This window comes from Poecilia reticulata, linkage group LG1 (assembly GCF_000633615.1).
Source record: "Poecilia reticulata strain Guanapo linkage group LG1, Guppy_female_1.0+MT, whole genome shotgun sequence".
Classification (NCBI taxonomy): domain Eukaryota; kingdom Metazoa; phylum Chordata; class Actinopteri; order Cyprinodontiformes; family Poeciliidae; genus Poecilia; species Poecilia reticulata.
The window spans coordinates 33,721,391-33,726,604 of NC_024331.1; the positions used below are offsets into that span (position 1 = coordinate 33,721,391).

The 5,214-nt window shown below is 45.3% G+C and overlaps 1 protein-coding gene across 3 annotated transcripts in view; it reads left to right on the forward strand.

Annotated features, from left to right (window-relative positions):
• Positions 1-1,718: 1,718 nt before the first annotated feature.
• The window catches only part of LOC103471971 (NACHT, LRR and PYD domains-containing protein 12-like), a 13,211-nt gene continuing 9,715 nt past the window's right edge, over positions 1,719-5,214 (forward strand). Inside the window, exons 1-2 of one of the 3 annotated variants that reach the window (XM_008421299.2) lie at positions 1,719-2,242; positions 4,526-4,638. The gene's annotated coding sequence lies outside the window, so the exon portion shown is untranslated. Of the gene's footprint in view, positions 2,243-3,685; positions 4,639-5,118; positions 5,137-5,214 lie in introns of those variants that run through there. The other 2 variants (XM_017304577.1, XM_008421310.2) reach the window with 2 other exon arrangements.

A 5,214-nucleotide genomic window follows, 5' to 3' on the forward strand; every position in this document is an offset into this window, starting at 1 on the left:
TGTGCGCCACACAGGTAAACGGACCTGTTTACCAGGTTCCCGACCAGAACCCCTCAGTGTCATTACGTTGAGAAATAATGAGATTTGGTTAATCATAAAAAAGACCGAAAATGATCAAATGTTACAAGCAAGTCAAACGGAACAGAAACAGACATGCAGTGACCTCGGCGCACCTCAGGGCTGAGACCAGGTGAGGCGAAGATTGGAGAGCAAGTTTAGCTTTTCTTCTTCTCTGCGAAGGGAAGTTAATCAGTTTCATGACTGTCGTCGGTCTTATCTGATATGGTTATGTAAGCAGCAGCAGTCTTTATTTTTTTTCTTTTTAGTCTTTATCTGCTTACACGCACATGGAAGCGTGACGTCATTTATTGCACTGTCAATAAATGACGTCATAATAGATGTTCCTAGTTGCGTGTAAGCAGATAAGAGAAAGACAGAATCATTTTATCCATAAACATATGAGATTGATGTTTGGTTGTGAGATAAAAGCTGCATTTAGAACAACCTTTAGAGATGATTAGCCAACAATTAGTGAGATGGTTTAATAAAAAAATAAGAAATATGACTACATTTCTGTACTACTAAAACAAAATCCTTTTTGGAAACACTGTTAAAAATGTTAACCTGAACGTAAAAGTGAATTACAGTGTACTAATTGTGAGAGTAAATCAAGTTTCTGGTGTGAGAACAGTAACTCAGAGGTCCAGGGAACCCAGACGGAGTAGAAAGTTCTCTTTCTTCAGCGGTTCTGAAGGGACCACTGCACTCCGGAACTGAAGGGGGCGCTATTTCCTATATTATCCGCGGCCTTCCGTTTTGTTTTCTTTTGAAATCTATGATTTATCTTCATCTTTAGGAAGAAGTTTGTCTCAGAATGTATTTTAACTTCTTTCTTTTTCTTAAGCGCAGCTCAGTTTTTAACAAATTCTGTAGTTTTCTAAATCTGCTCCTTAGTCGCATCTTTTCGGGTTTTCCAAACCAGCCGAGATAAAAGGTTAAAACTTGAGTTAAAACTCAAGTTAGAATGTTTTAACATTTTAACTCAACAACCTCTAGTTGGGTCAGCCCAAGATAACAAGGTCATGTTAAAGGTCGAGTCTCTGAGGACAGTTCTTAACGATGTAGTCAGTTTTCCAGCTAAGCTAAGCTGACTGTCCAGGAACGACACAAGGAATGTTAAATGTGCAGTTTCAACAGGTCGGCCATCGAGAGAAACTTTAATCACTTTCTGTTCTTGTTCTTCTGTGAGGGAATTTATCTTTTACTGTTCCAGTAATGACAGAACCCATAATAAGTAATAAAGACTTTGTGGTATTCTGATTTAGTGATTAATTAATTAGTTGTGTTACCTCCCCACGCCACTAGAGGCAGTAGCGGGCCCGAAGAGATGTGACTAAGGAGCAGATTTAGAAGTTCAGCGAAAACTACAGAATTTGTTAAAAACTGTGAAGTAAATAAAAGAGAGAAGTTCAAATACATGCCGAGAGTGAAAATCCTTCTCAAAAATAAAGATTTGTCGCAGATTTCAAAAGAAAATAAAAACGGGAGGCCGCGGATAATATAGGAAATAGCGCCCCCTTCAGTTCCGGAGTGCAATGGTCCCATTTCCAAATAAGGTAAGAGACTGACAGCGGTCCGTCCCGCCCCTTCCTGTTTGCTGCAGCGAGGTGGACTTGTCCGATTCGGGAAATGGCTAAAGGGTGATTCCACCTAATTTTTCACTACCTTCCGCATCTTTAACGGGGCCCGGCGATACGCTGGGGCAAAAGGGGGGCAGGGCCCCCTCAAACAAACGTCTTCCCCCCTCAAAGGAAACTTGCCACAAATAACGGAACATCACCTTTATCCGAGGTTCTGCTGCGCTTCGCGCCGAGCAGGCTGCGGTCAGTCTGTCTGTCTGCGGTCAGTCTGTCTGTCTGCGGTCAGTCTGTCAGTCTGTCTGCGGTCAGTCTGTCTGTCTGCGGTCAGTGTGTCAGTCTGTCTGCGGTCAGTCTGTCTGTCTGCGGTCAGGCTGCAGCTGAAACCCCTCAGCCGCTACAGCCAATCAGCATTCAGTATTCACCCCTCAGCCGCTACAGCCAATCAGCATTCAGTATTCAAACGCGCCTCGAGGTCCCGCCCCCTGCTAGCCAACCTGCTAGCTAACAATGGCGACTATCTGTCTAGTTGTCTGAATCTTAAAGAAAGGAGCGAAATGTTTTGCTGACACTGCAGATACAGAACAAGCCCCAAAGTTTCACAGGTCAGGAAAAGGTTTAAATTAAAAACTATGGAGGAGGAAGCAGGTCAGTTATGTTCCTGGACTTCAACACCCTGAGCATGTTGTGCTGCGCGGTTCGGTGGTTCGGTTCCGTTTGTAAGGCGACCGACTCTGACGGCATCAGGCCAGCAGGTTTTAAGTTCTGAACCCGCTGAGTTCATTTGTAGTCAAGACAAAATGAACATCCAGACAGAAAAACTGAATATTCTGCTCTTTGTGCGGGAAATGTTTGCGTTTTTGGCGCTGAATCCTGATAGTGACGCAGTGCCTGCTCTGTCCGCTATTGGATGTGCTGTTACTCGGTTGCCATGGCAACGGATCTGCGCGTAAAGCATACATTTGGTCCAAACTCATTTTCCCAATGAAATGAGAGAAGATGAACCAGGTGAGTCCTGAGACAGTTTGAATTGTGTTAAATGTTAATAATTCATCAGAGGGAAACTGCAAACTTCTGCAAAGGCTCCCGCAATCGGGGCTTTGCGTGGCGCAGTGGTTGGCGCAGCGCGGCGGCCCGCATGGAAACTTTAGGCCGCCGTAGTTCGGAATCCGACTCTCTGGTTCGCTTGTTTCTCTCCTGCTCTTCTCTCTGCAACGTTTCTGCTGGACTGCTGTCAGAAATAGTACCGAAAAACTTCCTTTAAAGAAAAAGACCGGAGTTAATGCGCAACAATGCGGCAAGATGTCGGGCTTTTCCTCCATCCAGCTGATCTGCGCCACTTTGCTGCTGAAGCTTCTAACCTGGCAGCTTTACGCTCTTATAAAATACTATTTGACAGCATCTGGAAACGAAGCTTCAGTCTGAGGATCTGACAGAGGCGATCTCTGCCGCAGGCTGCATGTTGGTTCATCCCGCAAAAAGAGCCGCTGCTGAGCCAGCGGAGCGTCCCGCTGCGCATCGGGATGGAGGAGCAGCGGGAGGCAGCGCTGAATGTAACAGCAACTAAACAGGATCCGTTCATGATAAGTTTGGGTTGAGATGCACAAACCGGAAGCACCGTTGTGCCTCTGGTCAGTAATTTGGCTCAGATGTCCAGCAGTTCGAGCTTTTCAGGCTGTAATCTGCTGCTGGTGAAGAAGTCATGATGTTCCGTTTCTATACTTTATTCCTGCTGTGAATATAATTCAGCCTAGAGCTGCTGCCTTGCAGCAAGAAGGTTCTGGGTTCGATTCCCAGTCTTTCTGCATGGAGTCTCCATGTTCTCCCTGCATGGTGGGTTTTCTCCAGGTTCTCCGGTTTCATCACAGTCCAGAACCATGACTGTCAGGTTAACTGGTCTGTTTAAATTGTCCCTAGGTGTGAGTGTGAGTGTGTGTGTGTCTCTGTGTTGCCCTGCGACAGACTGGCGACCCGTCCAGGTGACCCGTCCAGGTGACCCGTCCAGGTGACCCTGCCTCTCGCCCGGGACGTTGGCTGGAGAGGCAGCAGCTCCTGACCCACTGAGGGACAAGGTGTTAGAAAATGGATGGATAATTCAGCCTGTAAGTTGATGTGAAGTTCGCTCACGTTTCTATGACATCACTGTGAGGAGTGATGTCATCACTGCGAGGAGTGATGTCATCACTGCGAGGAGTCACTTCTACTCGACTTTTATCCTTTTATAGTCCACCTGTATGAAGTCTATCAGCCCCTAATATGTATTTACATAATGACGCCCCTCATGTATCCATGCAGAACCACGAACACCTGGATTATTCTGCTCCAATGGCTACTTAGATCCCTGTTTGGGATTTGTGACACTTTTATCTGATTTGTGACACTTTTATCTGATTTGTGACACTTTTATCTGATTTGTGACACTTTTATCTGATTTGTGAAACCTCAGTAAAGTTCAGATCACTATTCACACTTGTTCCATGCAGTTTTTGTTCTTTCACTTCAAACTCAGTTCTAATTCTAAACCACTTTTTTAATCCCAAAGGGAAACTGAATGTTGGTGTAACTCATTAATGGCTGCTGGAAGGAAAGAGGTGAATGAATTGGGTGGAATCGCCCTTTAGCCATTTCCCGAATCGGAAGCTGGAATCGGAAACCAACTGCAGCTTCGTCCATACAATCAAGACAATTTATTTCTTCTTTTGTTACTTCTTTGTTGAAAGATGTTGAAAACACCAAAGTCAAGCAGCCCAGTTCCTGTAAAAACGTGTGTTTACTGTTCCTGCGGCTGGAGACGGTCAGGCCTCGGGCTGAATAACTGATCTGTGGACATTTCTAACTTCCTTCTGTTGGCCTGATTGCCTCACGGCGTCGTTCTGCTGTCATAACAGGAAGTCAGCGCTTCAACATCCTGCTGACCTCAGAGGTCCTGTTTGCTCCAGGTTCCTGGATGAACTCCGCACACTGAACGCCACCGGCCGCTTTGGGGAACCGCGGCTCCTCGGTGAGTCCTGAACACAGAATAGCCGTCATCTTACAGCTGAAAGGTTGTGGGTTTGAAAACAGTAGCAACTATCAATCAGTGGTGGGCAGGGGCGCGGAAAAGGGACGACCATTCTAGGGGCCCTGACCAGCAGGGGGCCCTCCACAATTATTTATTTATTTTTTGTTCATAGAAATAAAATAAAAAATATCGGGTCCCTGTCAATTACAAAATTAATCATATTGTATTTTCAAAGATTGTGTTTAGCAGTAAAATGTAATGTTCCCCCTCCCAGATGAGAAACAAACATCCATATCTGCCCTGAACCCCCCTATCTGGGCTAAATGGTTCGTTCCTGCTGGGAGCTTCAGAGTGACGCTGTTAGCAGCAGACAGTAGGAAACACGAACGACTGGCTGTTACTAAGCTGCTAAGAAAAGTTAGAAAATCAGGTTTTCAAAAAGAGGAGAGAGAGAAAAAGACAAGAGTGTTAATTTATAACCGTTTTTCTCCAAGAGAGGTGAGTAGACTGAGACTATCAACCATTTAGCATAGTTAGCTTAGCTACAAACTACTGTTTGCCTCCATTTCACTAGCA